This window comes from Crocodylus siamensis, chromosome 7 (genome assembly GCF_052110815.1).
Source record: "Crocodylus siamensis isolate JL-2025a chromosome 7, ASM5211081v1, whole genome shotgun sequence".
Classification (NCBI taxonomy): Eukaryota; Metazoa; Chordata; order Crocodylia; family Crocodylidae; genus Crocodylus; species Crocodylus siamensis.
The window spans coordinates 87,421,862-87,440,032 of record NC_143401.1 but is presented as its reverse complement, the minus strand read 5'-3'; the positions used below and the strand labels follow the sequence as shown (position 1 = coordinate 87,440,032).

General features: G+C 43.0%; 1 protein-coding gene across 3 annotated transcripts in view; it reads left to right on the top strand.

Annotated features, from left to right (window-relative positions):
- The window catches only part of ATRNL1 (attractin like 1), a 1,104,086-nt gene that overhangs the window by 964,782 nt on the left and 121,133 nt on the right, over positions 1-18,171 (top strand). The window lies entirely within an intron of this gene.

Sequence of the window (18,171 nt, the reverse complement as noted above, 5' to 3'; positions counted from 1 at the left end):
CAGTAATACAAGTAAGAGTTTTCTCTTCTGCAGAGTGGGTTATACAGGACCAAATTAGATTCCATCATGATTAATGCATCTCACCACATTCTTGCAGAGCAGCAAATTAGTTTATAGTGATTTTCTTGAGAACAAATTAAAAGTACTGCACAACATCATGAGAATGGAGATGTTCTCCATAACATAAGAGTAACTTATTCAGTGTTAAGATGTAAGGATATAGTCAAACTGGAAAGTTAATCATTTGGGTTGGAAACAAACAAACATCATGTTTCAAACAATTATGCTGTGCATGAAGTCTGTGCAATTAATTATATTTTTACCAAGTGAAGTGCAGTATATAGTAGCAGAGCACCTAATTAGTTAGTGATTTTTTAAAAACTTCTGAACTAACAAAGACAATCTTTTGTTTTGTAGAAAGTTATAAAATGTATCAGACAACAAATTATAAAACTCCAGATGATTTGCGTGGCTTGTGTTTACTTCTGCTGTAGCTTATTGTATACGTTTATTATGTGGATTATAATCTTTTTCCCAAGTAATAAAAGAGTTTATAACTCTTGAGATTCCTGTTTGAAAACCCAGCTTGTATTCAAACAATGGTTGCAGGTCAGAGAATGTACCAGTTTACTAGATGTAAAACTAATCCTATGCATTGAGAAGTTAAGTGTAAAAGATTAAAATTTTCACACAAAATATACTTTCATGATATGAAAATAACAATTTATATAAGATGTATTGTCAACAAAAGCAATGAAATTCAAACATAAGGCTATCCTAATTTTTTGAATTACCATTTTGTCCTTTGGTAAAAAAAAAATAGCTATGATGGAGCAGATGGAGCAGACTTAGATAAAGTTCTAACAAAACTGGCCAACAGTGTTTTGTCTGTAATAGGAGGTCAATGAAAAAATATTGTGTAGTTTCACTTCAGATAAAGGCAATAAGCTGCTAATTATTATAACAGGCTTTCCTAAGCTCACAAAAGTATTGCAAAGATTCTGTAAAGTGCAACTGAACATTTCCCTTGGCCATTTCAGCCTAAAGCTAAGTTTCCCTCTTCCAATATACACGTTGGGTGCATCTTTATGAAACACTACATCACCATAGCAATGAACTATGGTAGCATAGCTCATCAATACGGTGATGCAGCATTGCTAGGCACTGTGATGCCACTGCGACTGCACAGTAGCAACTACACAATAGTTTGTTGCACAGCAGGGTCGAAAATGACCCATGCACTACCGGGTGCAGGACCCCAGAAGCCAGACTCCCCCTGCATCTATCATCTTGAAACTTGGCAGACTTCATGGCCTCAGTAGGTGTGACCACCCCTGCAGTTTTCACCCTGACATGGTGTAACACATTGCACCTGCCTGGTTTGGTATAGGTGCTCTGTAGCAGCCTTAGAGCACACGCCCAGTTCAGGCTGTGGGATGTGTCCCTGGGACTTGGGCACTGGGCTGCATTCAGCCCTGAGAGAGGCCCTGACAGTTGCCTGCCATGACTTGATCTTCCTTTCAGTAGTGGGGTTCTCCCTCACGGGACCTTGTGGACCAGGTGCTGCCCCTTGTGGGCATTCTTGGGACTCCACCTCCTCTACACCCCAGCCATAAGCCAGGCTTCAGGATGACCAGGTGATAGATCGCTGGCTTGTCTCTTTGATGTTCCCTCCTGCTCTTGTTCCCTCTTGCCCATCCCTCAGTGTCTTTCTTTGCCCCAGGTGTCTACAGGGTGCGGGACTGGTTCTGCCTCAACATCTGCCTTGACCTTGTCTTCGAGCTATCACATTTGACGAGGCTGCCTCCACTCCTCTTCTTGACCCTTTCAGTTAGTCGGGGATGACCTTCTCGGTTTGGGCTCTGGGTGCCCTTCAAGATGCTAATGTGAACAAAAAAAAAAAGAGAAAAGAAAAGGAATAGTAGGGATTCAGGCCACAGCCCACCCCACTCATGACTCCAGCATCTGCAGTCATTGGGATCCCTCAACTCCATCTTCCTTGGCCCAGTTGTCCTGCCGAGCTGGGTGTTTACCCTTTTAAGGGAGCCAGGGCCCTTCTAGTGGGTTCCTGTCTGGCCCCTTGCAGATCCGTTGCTTCTGCAGTCTTGTAGCTCAGGGAGCAGCTTCGCCTCCTGTCCCTGGCTTAGCTGCTGCCTGTGCTGTTTCCCCGCTGCTGGCTTTTAAATCTGCCGGGTGGCAGTTTTTGATGACGTCATCTGCCGGCGCCGCTCCCAGCCGCAAATAAAAGTGGCTGACGAACCATGCTGGCAGCTCTTCTTGGTGCAGCGCAGCTTTTCCTGTCGAAGTAAGTAAGCCCCCTTCTTAGGCTTTTGGTTTGGTCCTTCCAAGAGCTCACCCCAGCCTTGGGTCCTGCCATGAGAGGGTGCTCCAGGACCTCCATTTGTCTCCCCCTGGGGGACACATACATATGACATGAGCTTTGCTTTCAAGAATTTGGGGTGCAGTTTCCCCACATCTATCTCCTTGAAACTTGGCAGGCTTTGTGGCCTCTACAGGGGCTACCATCCCTGCACTTTTCACCCCACTGTGCCTTAACACACACAGGGTCATCTATGTCACAAGTTTTGCCTGTCAGCAGCTTGAGGTGCAGTTTCCCCCAACCCCCTGCAGCTAGCTCCTTGAAACTTGGCATACTTTGTGGCCTCAGCAAGGGCTACCACCCCTGCAGTTTTGACCCCGCTGTGGCTTAACACACACATGACAGGAGTTTTGCTTTCAAGAATTTGGGGTACAGTTTCCCAGAAACCCCTGAACCTATCTCCTTGAAACTTGGCAGACTTTGTGGCCTCTGCAGGGGCTACCACCCCCTTCAAGTTTCATCCAAATCATGCAAAAAACAACAAATGTATAGATACTTCATTGATTCCCCATTATACCCTACGGCCAGATCTCCGAAGCAGCTTCAAAGCTTTGGAGCCAATTTGGCCAAATCAAAGCAGGAAAGCAATCCAGAGCTCTGAATCAGATTGCCGGTATGCAAATTGGCCAGATCTGAAGCCGAATCAAATAACTACCTATTTGCACAGGCCTAATAAAGACGTCCTGATCTAGTAGCGGCAGTTCCTCTTCAAAATATTCAGGATTTTGTTTTTCATCTACTCTGTCCCAAAAGTGTCAGTGTTTGTAGTCAGTGTAGCCATAGCAGAACTATTTGGCTAAAATAGAGTCTTCCTCTGAAGCATGCTGCACTACCTCCTTGACTGATCACTGTGCATAAAACCACCGTCCTGTAGGACACTCAAGCCTGTAACCTTCTTGACTTGAACTTCTTTCTAGGCCCTCACATCCAGGCTTCATATTCAGACAATACATTGAGTAGAGCACTCTTTACTATAATAATCTTCCTTCTTCACAGACTGACAAGAGGCAACTCACAAGACTACTCTAAGAACAAGGGGTACTTAAGACTCCTGCAGATGGATGGTAACTACTAAATAAAAAGAGGTTGAGAGCTCCTCTATGATGCCCCTGAAATTGCCTTTCTCCTGACCTTAGATCATTGATCTCTACCCTATTATTATTTATTTGTATAAACACTGTCCCATTTTTATTTATTTAAAGATAAATTATACACCTAAGACAAATGAGATCATGAGGGATGCCTTTATCTTACTAGACATCACCAGGAAAGAGTTAGCTTTATCTTTCAAGAAAAGAAAACTTACAGGTCACTTTCTTGAAGTGATTTCCCAAGTAGTGTCATATACTTACAAGATTTATACCATACTTAGAGGTTCAAGCCAGCCTTGCCAACCCCAGAAGGTCTCGGCAGGATAGAGAACCAGCTGGCTGCCCATGAAGATCTCAGAAAGTAAGAGATATTTGAAACTGAATGGGGTATGGGAAGGAGCATTGAGATTATTGTGAGGTGATTTGAACCTATGCGTATAGGACTGAAAGAAACCTCCTATAATCACATTCATAAATTTACCATAAATTTATCAAATTGAATCTAAAATCCAGGTATGTTTCTTGTGCCCATTCTTTCTGTTCTAAGGGTGTTCCAGAGCCTCACTTATCTTAGTAATCTTCTTCTAATTTCTGGCCCAAATATAACTGTGGCCAATTCATATATATTTGTTCTTTTGTCAACATTTGTCTTTTAGCTTCAGCTTCTCTTCTCCCTCTGTAGTGTACCCCTCCTGCCCTTCTCTGGATGTGTATATAGGGGATGCCTATACAGTGCAAGGAAGTGACACACTGGGTGTGTCTACACAACATGCTATCTCTTCAGTAGCCTAATAATACTGCGTAGCAGTGCATCATGGCAAAAAGGGTGCTAATACTCTACTGCACAGCATTATAAGTTACTGCACAGTAGCATCACAAAAAAGGAATTCAGCAGCAAGCACTACTGCACAGTAACTCTGGTTATCATGCATTTATTTAGTACTTGATTATTTAAGTACTAAATTAAATGTGCAGTAACCACTGCACCTTAATGAATGTATAGATTCCCCCTGGCTCCCAAAGCAGAAGCAAAATGACTACATTTTGTGTAGCTGAATACACACTACATATATTAAATTTCACATACTAAGGTATTTTTAACATACAAAAAACAAATCATAGTTCTAAAATAATAACAAATAGATTTCATAGATGTTTGGGTCAGAAGGGACCTCAGTAGATTTTAGTCTACCTCCTGCCCTGGGCAAGAAAGAGTCCTGGGGTCAGATGACCCCAGCTCGGTGCTTGTCTAGTCTTCTCTTAAAGACCTCTATGGTAGGGGAGAGCACCACCTCCCTTAGAAGCCTATTGCAGATTTTGGTAACCCTCACTGTAAAGAAAATTTTCCTGGCTAAATCAGCTCTCCATCAGTTTATGACCGTTGTTCCAAGTGGTACCCTGGTAAACAGCATATCCTCTATTCCTTGCTGTCGTTACCCCCCCCAAATGAATTTGTAGATGGCCACAAGATCCCCTCTCAGCCTTCCTTTGCAAAGGCTGAAGAGATTCACATCCTGCAATCTTTCCTCATTGGATTTTACCTGAAGGCCCTTAACCATACAAGTGGCCCTTCTCTGGACCCTCTCAAGGTTATCCACATCCCTCTTGAAGTGCGGTGCCCAGAACTGGATTCAGTACTCAAGCTGTGGTCTTACCAATGCTGCGTAGAGGGGAAGCATCGCCTCCTTAGACTTCCTTAGTAGGTGTGTTAGTGATTCTTTCTCCCTAGATGCAGCACTTTGCACTTTTCTTTGTTAAACTGCATCCTATTCTGTTCTGCCCACTTTCCCAAGCTGTCCAAATCCTCCTGAATCCAATCCCTGCCCTCCAGTATGTTTACTTTGCCCCATAATTTGGTGTTGTCCATGGATTTGGACAGAGTGCTTTCCATGCCGTCATTCAAGTCACTTATGAAAATACTGAACAGCACAGGTCCACAGACCGAACCGTGGGGAACTCCACTGCCCACATTTTTCCAGGTCAAAAATGACCTGTCCACCACCACCCTTGGGTGTGTCCCATAAGCCAATTTTCCACCCACCTGACCATGTAATAATTTACTGCACAACCACTTAATTTATTTGTAAGAATGGGATGTGACACTGTATGAAAGGCCTTTTTAAAATCCAAGTAGATGACATCTACCTCAACTCCTGCATCTAAGCATTTTGTGACCTGGTCATAAAAAGAAACAAGGTTATTAAGGCAGGATCTACCTACAATGAAGCCATGCTGGTTTTCCTTCAACATTATTTTTCCTACTGGACTCCCACAAATGTGATCCTTAATAATTTTTTCAAAGGTTTTGCCAAGGATAGAAGTGAGGCTAACTGGCCTATAGTTACCTGTGTCATCCTTTCTCCCCTTCTTGAAAATAGGACCACACTGGCCCTTTTCCAGTCCTCTGGGACCTGTCCCAAGTGGCAAAACACAGGAGGAATTTCCTGTATATAATTACAAGTAGTACGAATAAGTTCAGAAGGAAGCTCTACTCATTAAGCACTATAGTGATTTGCGCTAAACACTGATTAGAGCTTGTAATTCCCATCATTTACTCAATATGTTGTAAAAACACTTAGATGCATTTGCGTGAACCTTAGCAGGCATTTGGACTATGTGATGGGAACTTCTTGAGTAATGGGTCTTTTATACTAATTCAGCAACATTTTGTCCTGTGTTACACTTAGCTTGTAGGGTAAGTACGTTTTTAAAACCCCAACAAATGAAGTTGAAACAATAGTGCAAAGTGCTGAAACATGAAGCTGTTTGTTTAATAGCATACAATTGACCCAATCTGTTCCCTTTTAAATCTCTCAACCTGGCAGCTGTCATTTTATTGTCATTGTTTCAAGTCTCCTTACCCAGTTTCTTTAATTTGTGTTAGGAGATCAAACAAATCCAACTGATCTGTTTGAACGGTAATTATTTTAGTATCCTCAGAATTATGGATGTTCTAGTTTTTGATGGAAGTGAAAATGCCCAGAGTGTAGCCAGATGAAGACATCTATCGAGAATGTTATCTCCCAGTAATTTATATTTAAATGGAATAATGTTCCCCAATTACCTGCCTAAGCAGACAAAGCAGGTCACCTAACACACTTAGTTTTAACAAAGATAGCCTGAATTCAATACATTTCTCAATAAAACAAACAGTAGAGGAAGAATAAAGGTTTACATTCACCAGTCAGCATATAAAACCAACTTTTAAAATGTTATTTTTTTTACTTTGAAGGATAGTATAGTCTAACATCAGTTCATATGTAGCTGTATACAATCAGAGGAAAAACATTTAAACATCCCAGCATGGGTATTTCCATTTAAATCTGATTACAGTGAAATAAAACTGTAGCTATTAAAGGTTTAGAAGAACTACAAATACAAGCAGTAAAAGAAGACAGTTAGTAAATGAGGTAGTAAAACATTTCAGCAGGGCAAACAGTTTATAGCACTCAGCCTTCCTGTAGCAGACTGTGCTATTCACTACAGACCCGTGCACTGTTCCCTGAACTGCACTTAAACCTGCAATTAACCTTTCACGCCTAATGAAGCTGTTGTGCTGGAAAATTAAAATATATAGTACTGCCTGCTTTTACAGAGACTGGGAGGAGAGCATCTCAAAATGAATGACTTTTCAGAGGCTTTTGTTCAAATGCAAAATTAAAGTGCTATGTGTATATAAATTGGGATGCACTTTGCAAGGCAATCTCATTTGATGTGCTGCATTTTATCCCTGTACTTATTAATTCTTTTGCATAATTGTTAAAGAAAAAAAAAACCTCACACCAGTAATTTTATGATTAGGCTGTTACTTCTTGAGAAACAACTATTACCATTTAACTCCCATTAGGAAAGTCTAGTAGGCAACCGTTGATCCTCTGGATCATGGTGTACATGTAAGAGGTCTAGTCTGATGCCTAATGAAGCTTTGTGGCTGACAAGCTCAATTCAAGAGCAACACAGCTTGTTACAAGTTTCACAGATCCATATGTTGTCTGAGTTGGAGTCCAAGTTTACAACATTCTGCTTTCTTCTTTCTCAGTTTGCTTCCATCCTCTGGATCAAAGCTGGTTCCTGTTGAGCTGCTCCCAGTGCCAGATGTTCCTTCCAGATCAGACAGGATTCTGCGCATTCTTCCCAGTTTTCTGTATTGATGTTGAACAACTTCATATAATTTTTGCATACCTCATGATAGGGCCATAGAGGGTGACCCCACTTTCTAGAACCATCTTGAATCTCACCGTGCAAAATATTCTTGGGGATATGGTCTCCTCCCATTCTCTTGTAATGGCTGATCCATCACAGCCTCCTCTTCTTGTTAGTGGTTTCCAAGTGTGTCAGCCCTGTGTGCTCCAGTACCTCTGTGTTTGGTATTTTGTCTTCCCACTTTATTTTCAGGATCTTACACAGACATCTCACATGAAAGCTGTTCAATCTCTTGATGTGCCTAGCATATGTAGTCCATGTTTTTGAACCATAAAGCAGGGATGACAGCACATACATCTCATAGATTTACATCTTCATCTTAGCTGAGAGTTTGCTATTATACCATGCATGTTTCTGCAATAGTCTCCAATTCTTAGCTGCTTATCAAGTTCTGTTAGTTCAATCTGAAGGTAAAGATTCCTGCTGATTGTAAAGCCCAAATAGCAAAACCTGTCAACACCAAGATATGTATCCTCCAGTGATGTCAGGTATTGGTCCTTCCACCCCTTGGTACATGATCACAGTCTTCTGGGGACTAATTGTCATCCTGAAGCTCTTGCATGACCCAGAAAATCTGCCTAAGAGATTTTGTGGGCAAGGTTCATTGTGGGCAGCAAAGGCCATGTCAGCTGCAAACAGGAAATCTCTCAGAACCAGTTCTTTCACTTTGGTTTTTTCTCTAAACCTTGTGATGTTGAACAAGCCTCTGTCTAGTCTGGTTCAAAGATAAATACCATCATGGCTGTCCTTGAATGCATGAAGAAGCAGGAATGAAAAGTAGATGTCAAAAAGCACAGGGGCTGAAACACCCTTGTTTCATCCCATTGTTGATGTCAAAGGCATTTGATTCTCTGTTTCCATGCACTACAGTTGCCTTCATACCTTGGTGTGATGAGTGAGTGATGTTTAACAGTTTGGGGATGGGGGAGGCAATCCAGTTTCTTCAGAACAGTAGAAACGTCCTTGTGGTATTTGTTTTTCTCTACATTTCTGTTACAGTTGCTTGACTGTGGAGTGTCCTGTGCAAAAACCACATTGACTTTCAGGATAGATTCTTTCACCTAGAGATTGTAACCTAGGGAGCGGGATGTGAGTGACAAATTTTTCAACAATATTCAACAGGGCAATATTTCTATAGTTGTCTCAGTCACTTCTATCCCATTTGTCTTTTTATAATTGTACAAACTGAGCATCTTTGAAATCTTATGGTGCCACTTCCTCTTTCCAACAGATCAGTATAACTTCATGAAAGTCTATGGTTGTGCTAAAGATAAGCAAATTCATATTGCTTTCTCTTGTATTTTTTCTCATTGTGAATGAAATTGTCTTTGAAATATATACTTCCTACTTCTATTTGACTTAACTCACTTCCTAATGATTTTTCCATGCATATCTACAAGCTATAGATTGCGTATTCACCGAAGGTTATGAAAATAACCTGACCTAGTTTTGCACAGCTAGATCAAGCTGGGCCTAAAGAATAGATCTAGCCCTGTAACTGGACTTGAATTTCTAGAAATTAGACCATTAAAGGTTTTGCCCTTACACAGTGCAGTGGAAGCTGATTCAATAGCTCTTTGATTACCATCCTACTGCAGATAAATGTATGTGTTTGGCTAATATCAACTCAGATAGATATATTTAAATGGAAATCCCTAAAAAAGACAATTAAGTTAAACAAGCTGTGAAACTTGGTGACAAAGGTTGAGCATTGTAGAATGTATGTTTCCAATTTTAATAATCTTTCATGTATTTACTTCTGACATTTAGGAAAAGAACCTATAAAATCAAGGATAATTTCATTATTATATTTAAACCCCAGCATTTTTATTGAATCGGCATTTGGTTTTTTATGTAAATATTTTCCTGTAATGTGTGTGCATCAGCTTGACTTGGCAAATGAAACTCCTTTAGACCACCAGTCTGAAATAATGAATTGTTCCCCCAGTTAATTGCATTGCTTTGATAACAAGGAACTGTGTTGGGCTCAGAGAACACAATAAGTGAATTTCATCAGATCATCTGTGCGACGTTTTGAGAAATGATCCTCTAGAGTGACCTGATTTTAATGGAACTCTAACAGCATGCCAACATGTCCCAGTATGCAGCAGTGGATTGGAAGAAAATAGGTCTTCCTGTATAGTAGTGTTATGCAGAGTAAGGTTAGCAGCATGCCACCAAGCAGCATACTAACAAAAAAGTCCTGTTAAAAGAAAAATTGGAAGACCTGTTTCTCCCTAATATGTAATCCATTTTGTATACTTGCTAAGCCTCGCTGTTAAAAACAGAGCTACACATAAGCGAAAATCAAAATGCCACTTAGATTTTATCTTCCAATTTAGTAACACCAGATACTGTTGATGTTATAAAGGTACCTCAAGGACATCTTATAATTTCATTTATCAAAGTCCAATATTAGGAATTGCTAGCTAATGCCAGAAAATATATATGTGTATGTGAGAAAAATTACTTAATTAATCTTGACCCTTACATATCGTGAAACAGAGAAATGCTAAGTACTGTTATCATCTTTATACTATATGGCATTTTCTATTTTCAAAGAACTGTAACACATTAACTAATTAATTTTTGCAATATCCTTGTGAGGTACAAAAAGATACCGTTAGTTTTGCATTGGCACAGAATTTACTGGCAATCTGAACCACTTGTTTTTTTTCTGACAGTGTACCTTATATAAGTTAAGCAGGTTTTAGGGCCATGTGCAAGTGAAAAGCTATTATTTTTCTCTGTTTCCTACTAGCTAAGTGTATCACAACAAAATAACACACAAAAAAAAACTTTCTTAAAATTGGACTTTGTAATAGATAAAATTACTCTGATCCTGAATCAGGTTAAAAAAGTACACACTAAAAAATGTTGACACTATTTTAAAGATTAGCCATGAGTTTTTGAGACAGTTGTATGAGCTTAACTATTTTTGTTCACAGTTGGCATGTCTACACAAGACACGAAATGCACAGTAGCCTAATAATACTGCACAGTAACATGTCATGGTAGAAACAGTGCTCATATGCTACTGCCTACTCAGTATTATTAGACTACCGAATAGTAGTGTCATTAAAAGGCACATGCCAGTGCTACTGCACAGTAATGCCAGTTACTGCACATTGATTTAGTACTTGGCTATACAAGTATTAAACCTAATGCACCATAAGTACGGCACATAGATGAACATGTAGACATGACTAGTACATATTTTATTATTGCTATGTTGGTTTTTACGATTGTGAAACTGGAAATCAACTATTTCGGACCCAATTTGCAAACAGATTTTTGTGAACTATTTGGTGATAATGTTTTACATGGGCTATTACTATTATGCTTCACCACTTGTGAACATGTCACAATAAATGCATGGTTTTTGTGTGTTTTGGAACTCTTAATCCATTCTAAGCTCTCAATGCTATAAGCGGTATCAGGGAGATGTGCATTGTACATACATATTTCACAGGGTTCTGCCATTTGTTATTATTTTAGAGCTATAATTTTTTAAATCTAAAAAATATCTTTGTATGTAAAATGTAATCTATCTAGTATGTTTTCAGCAACACCGGAATCAGTGATAGCCACCTGGCTATCTTAGTTCTGCTTTGGGAGCCAGTGTGTCACTACCTTGCATTATATAGGCATACCTTGTGAACAGGTGATGTTTCTGCATTAGCATCGGTCTTTTCCATCTCTAATTTCTTTGATTTTAGGGCTTCTGTGATAGGACCTCTGAGATACAAAATTAAAATAGCTCACATTTAATCCTCATTCTTATTTATAATTTAATTCAGACAATATGATGACACGAGCCAAAATACTTGGATAAATTTATAAACAAAGTAGATATGTTTTTCCAAAATTTCTATCTCTTCTGCTAAAACTGTACTTAATGCTTTCCCCAATTCTGGGTCCTTTTCTCTGAGTTAAAGCTGCTTCCACTAAGTTTCCTGATCAAAGTCTTTAATACCATATTTACTCAAATATAAGATGAACCTGATTGTAAGACACCCCCCAATAATTAGATTCCATATATGAAACATTTATCAATTTTATATACTTTTCCAGGTATAGAATCTAATTTTTGGAGGTTGGCCTTGAATTTGTCACCCTGGGCCAGTCAGCCCTAAGGGAAGGAAAACCCAAGCCCACAGGCTTCTGGGTCCCAACACACTGCTACAGCAGGGAAAATAAATCTGGAGGATCAGGTGGCCTTCTGCCCTCACAGTTTCTTCACCCTGTAACTCCTTCTTCTGCCTCCCTTATGGTTAGACTCTGCTGTCCCCAAGCACATGGGAGTGAGGGGCAGGTTTGAAAACACTGATGATGAAACAAACATGCATATAATAATTTAGTTCATCCAAAATATAAGAAGTCTTTTTTTAAATACGTAGGGGGTAATAAGAAGGTCCAGGGTAATGTGGGGCCCTTGCAGGATGACATGGGTAACTTGGTCGTCACACCAGATGGCAAAGCTAACATGTTTAACGATTTCTTTGCCTCCGTCTTCCTAAGTAGGGACCAGAACAGCCACCTCCCTGCTGGGCCCCCCTCGGGCCCCGGGGGAGGCACACCTGGGCCACGGGTTAGCGAGGATTTAGTTAGGGAGCTTCTGGAGGGGTTGGATGTATTCAAGTCAGCCGGCCTGGATGATCTCCACCCTAGAGTTCTAAAGGAACTGGCCGGGGTCATTGCAAGTCCCCTGGCACAACTTTATGAGCACTCGTGGTGCTCTGGTGAGGTACCGGAGGACTGGAAGAGGGCCAACGTGGTCCCCATCTTCAAAAAAGGCAGGAAGGAGGACCCGGGAAACTATAGGCTGGTTAGTCTCACCTCGATCCTAGGCAAGCTGTTCGAGAAAATTATGCTGGCACACATCCAGGAGGGGCCAGCAGGAGACTGCATGCTTAGGGGCAACCAACACGGGTTTATCAGTGGAAGGTCCTGTCAGACCAACCTGGTGGCCTTTTACGATCAGATCACCAGATCGTTAGACGCAGGGCTAGCAGTGGATATAATCTTCCTGGACTTCCGGAAGGCTTTCGACACTGTCTCTCACCCTGTTCTCATTAAGAAACTGGGGGGCCGTGGTGTAGACACCCACACAGTCAAATGGGTCGCCAGCTGGCTGGAGGGCCGCACCCAGAGGGTAGTAGTAGATGGGTCCTTCTCAACCTGGAAGGACGTGGGCAGTGGGGTTCCGCAGGGCTCGGTCCTCGGGCCCGCACTGTTCAACATCTTCATCAGCGATTTAGATGAGGGGGTAAAAAGCACCTGTTCAAATTTGCTGATGACACTAAAATGTGGGGGGACGTGGGTACATTGGAAGGATGCAACAGGCTACAATCAGACCTCGACAGGTTACAAGGGTGGGCAGACGAGAATAGGATGGGTTTCAACACAGAAAAGTGCAAGGTGATGCACCTCGGGAGGAACAACCAGCACCATACCTACAGGTTGGGGAACTCCCCTCTTATCAGCCCGGAGGCTGAAAGGGATCTGGGGGTCATCATTGGCTCCAAGATGAACATGGGCCGGCAGTGTGGGGAGGCAGTCAGGAAGGCCAACCGCACCTTGGCATGCATCCACAGATGCATCTCGAGCAGGTCCAAGGAGGTGATCCTCCCCCTCTATGCGGCACTGGTCAGGCCGCAGCTGGAGTACTGCGTCCAGTTCTGGGTGCCGCACTTCAAGAGGGATGTGGACAGCATGGAGAGGTTCCAGAGGAGGGCCACTTGTATGATCAGGGGACAGCAGGGCAGGCCCTATGAGGACAGGCTGCGGGACCTGAACCTGTTCAGCCTCCAAAAGAGAAGGCTGAGGGGGGATCTTGTGGCCTGCTATAAACTAGTCAGGGGGGATCAGCAGGCATTGGGGAAGTCACTGTTTCTCCAAGCACCGCCAGGAGTGACCAGGAATAATGGTCACAAGCTGCCAGAGGGTAGATTTAGGTTAGATATCAGGAGGTGCTACTTCACTGTAAGGGCGGCTAGGGTCTGGAACCAGCTTCCAAGAGAAGTGGTGCAGGCTCCTACCCTGGGGGTGTTTAAGAGGAGGTTAGATGAACATCTTGCTGGGGTCATTTGACCCCAGTACTCTTTCCTGCCATGGCAGGGGGTCGGACTCGATGATCTGCTCAGGTCCCTTCCGACCCTACAAATTATGAAACTATGAAACTTTATGCATATTACCTTTTTTGAAATTGCTGCAAGTTTTAGCACAGGTTCTCAAGAAACACACTTTTAAGTAGTACTTTTATAACTATTATATGTAGTACAGATTATGCACAATAGCGGTCCAAAGCCAAAAGGCTTATGATTTACTAGGCTAGGCCCCAGCAGAATCAGCAGCATTTCAAGCCATGGTAAATCCATACTTCAACACAGCTCTGTATGTGTATGTATACCCCAACAAGGATCCATGTGCTAATTAGCCCCCACTCATGACTGGAATTGGCTGTTGTTGTCATGAATCCCAGGATCTTCCAAAAATGCATATGCAGATGAGGGACAGGGCAATCTGTCAGATGAAAATGCTTTCCCTCCTGAAAAGCCACACGTATCCTTTGATGATGATGTGACATGGCAAGTATAGGTTGACAGTATAATAAGGCAGAGGGCAGGCGGGGGGGGCCAGTGCGCTCCCTGGTGGACCTAGAAGTGGATGAGTGCTTCTGGTCCACTTCCAGGTCTGCTGCCGAACACACTGGGGAGCCCCCTGCACTCCTGTGGGATGCTCCATGCGCCCCAGCATCTCAGCATTCATGAGCCCCCAGTACCTTGAGATATGTAGAAAAATTTAAAGCTGTGTCTATGTCCAAATCACTGAATCTTTCCAAATAGCTCTGAATCAATTTGAAGAGTTCTGATTTGATTTGGAGAGATTAAAGGGTCTCCTGATTCAATTCAGATTCAGAGATACAGCCACCGAATCAGGCCAAATCTCCGCCAAATCAAATCAGCGACTGAAGCTTGACACAGCCCTAACATATGACCACTGCAAGCTTCCAGTCAGAATAGACTACTCAATGGATGGTAAACTGTTTAATCTCAGCTGACTCCAAGCCAAGAGCAAGACCACAACACCTTAATCATCGAGCTCCAGTATACTGATGATGCTGTAGTCTGTGCTCACTCAAAAGTAGACCTTCAGGCAATCATCAATGTCTTTACTGAGGCATGCAAAAAAATGTGACTTATGCTTAACATTAGGAAGACGTAGATCCTCCATCAACAAGCTGTTAATGAGCAATCCCCAGCTCTAGTAATTTAGATTCATGGTGAGACTCTGGAGAACATTGAGTATTTCCCATACCTCAGGAGATATCTCTCGCAGAAAGCTGACATGGATGAAGAAATCCAACATTGCCTCAAATGTGCAAGTACAGCCTTCAGATACCTGACAAAATAGGTGTTCAAAGATCATAACATCAGATCCAAAACCAGGCTCCTGGTGTATCAAGTAATTGTGATCATCCCCACCTTACTGTACATAGCTGAGACTGGATAACACCTCAAGCAGCCTCTTGCAAGCAAACACCATGAGCATTGAGGCAATAATCATCCAACATCAGTTTTGCTGGGCCAGTTGTGTTATCCAGGTGTCCAACTCCAGACTCTGAAAGCATTTTTTTTCCTGCCAGCTCAGTCAAGGCATGTGGCTCAAGAGGAGTGCAGAGAAAGCACTTCAAGGATATCCTCAAAGCCAACTTGAAAAAAATTCAATATTGACATCAACTCATGGGAGACTGTCATCCAGAACCACTTGCTACTGCAAAGGTCTCAGTACTTCGAAACATTATGACAGCAACAGGAGATTGAAAAGCAGGAGGGGCAGAAACAGTGTGTTGCAGACTGAATCAAAACTCTAGAACTACCCCCCTGCATGGAAACACATGCCAGAATTGCAACAGAGTCTGTCAATCCCAGATCAGCCTTGTCAGCCATCTTCAGGCCCACAAATAAGACATAGTGATGGAAGACAATCATCCTTGACTGCTAGGGACTGCTGAAGAAGAGTTGCTTTCCATTACTGAACACTTGCTACTTTTGGCAGCAGTTTCATGATAGTCATTGTATTTAATGAGGTTTCTTTGTATGCAAATATAAGATGACAAGCTATTTTCCCTATGCTGACAGTGGGGGGGGGGCACATCATATATTTGAGTAAATGCAGTAAAATATAAAACAGTGTTTTATTTCTTCATACTACTGCATTACCACGTCTGATATCCTGTTAATATATTAAGATAATTCTGTTTGTGTTTTAAATTGAAATGTACCCCAGTAGCCTAATCTTTTCCTTTTAGGTTTTCCTTTTATTATATTATTCTGACCAGATGGAAATAGTATGGACATATTTGTAGTTCCTTATAGGACGTTGCTTCTATAAACAAGAAGTGTTGACAATTTCCAAAAGGATAACCCAAGGCAGAATTTAACATCATGGCTTTACCTGATTTTCACCAGGCTCCCACTACTGGAAAAAATGACCACATCACTCTTTGTTTCATAGATTCATAGTTGGTAGGGTCAGAAGGGACCTGAGCAAATCATCAAATCTGACCCCCTGCCTTGGCAGGAAAGAGTACTGGGGTCAAACGACCCCAGCAAGGTGTTCATCTAACCTCCTCTTAAAGACCCCCAGGGTAGGAGCCAGCACCACTTCTCTTGGAAGTTGGTTCCAGATCCTAGCCGCCCTGACCGGGAAGTAGCACCTCCTGATGTCTATCCTGAATCTACCCTCTGCCAGTTTGTGACCGTTATTCCTGGTCCCTCCTGGTAGTGCTCGGGGGAACAGGGACTCCCCCAGTGCCTGCTGGTCCCCCCTGACTAGTTTGTAACAGACTAGATCCCCCCTCAGCCTTCTCTTTTGGAGGCTGAACAGGTTCAGGTCCCTTAGCCTGTCCTCGTAGGGCCTGCCCTGCTGCCCCCTGATCATGTGGGTGGCCCTCCTCTGGACCCTCTCCATGTTGTCCACATCCCTCCTGAAGTGCGGCGCTCAGAACTGGATGCAGTACTCTAGCTGCAGCCTGACCAGTGCCACATAGAGGGGGAGGATCACCTCCTTGGACCTGCTCGAGATGCATCTGTGGATGCATGACAAGATACGGTTGGCCTTCCCGACCGTGTCCCCATGCTGTAGGCCCACGTTCATTTTGTCATCAGTAACGACTCCAAGATCCTTTTCCGCCTCTGCACTGACAAGAAGGGGGTTCCCCAACCTGTAGTTATGGTGCTGGTTCTTCCTCCCCAGGTGCATCACCTTTCACTTGTCAGTGTTGAAACCCATCCTCTTCTCATCCGCCCACCCCTGTAACCTGTCTAGGTCTAATTACAGCTTATTCCTCCCTTCTAGCATGCCCACATCCCCCCACATCTTAGTGTCATCTGTGAATTTGAACAGGGTGCTTTTTACCCCCTCATCCAAGTCGCTGATGAAGATGTTGAACAGTGCAGGCCCAAGGACCGAGCCCTGGGGGACCCCACTGCCCACGTCCTTCCAGGTCAAAAATGACCCATCCACCACCACTCCCTGGGTGCAGCCCTCCAGCCAGTTACCAACTCCTTTGATTGTGTAGGTGTCAACACCACAGTTCCCTAGTTTTTTAATGAGAATGGGGTGAGAGACAGCGTCGAAGGCCTTCCTAAAGTCAAGAAAGACTACGTCTACTGCTACCCCTGCATCTAAGGATTTTGTGACCTGGTCATAGAAGGCCACCAGGTTGGCCTGACAGGACCTGCCTCTAATGAACCCGTGTTGGTTGCCCCTAAGCATAATTGCCCCTGCTGGCCCCTCATGGACATGCGCCAGGATAATTCTCTCAAAAAGCTTACCCAGGATTGAGGTAAGACTAACTGGCCTATAGTTTCCTGGGTCCTCCTTCCTCCCTTTTTTGAAAATGGGAACCAATTGGCCCTTTTCTAGTCCTCTGGCACCATACCAGAGCACCACGAGTGCTCATAAAGCTATGCCAGGGGTCCCGCAATGACCTCAGCTAATTCCCTCAGCACTCTGGGGTGGAGATCATCAGGACCAGCTGATTTAAATACATCCAGTCCCTCCAGAAGTTCCCTGACTCAGTCCTCTCTGACCCTTGGCCTAGGTGCGCCTCTCCTGGGGACTGCGGGGGGTCCCGGTGGGGGGGGGTGACCCAGTCCCTGCTCCGGAAAATGGAGGCAAAGAAATTGTTAAATAGGTTAGCTTTGTCGTCTTGTAGAGGTCCCATGTTACCCGGTACCTTCTTTTTACCCCCTATATATTTAAAAAAGGATTTCTTCTTGTCCTTGATCCAGGTAGCTAATCCCAGTTCCATCTCTTGTTGCTGTGTATAGTACAGTAACCAGTACCCAGTCTGATACAAACACAGATATGAGCTTTATTTTGTAATGCACGTTGGAAATGCACAGTGAGAGATGCAAAGAGTTTCATGGCTCCATAAACAATCCAGACAAGGGTTGGAAAAAGAACCAGACACAGGGAGGCAAAGTG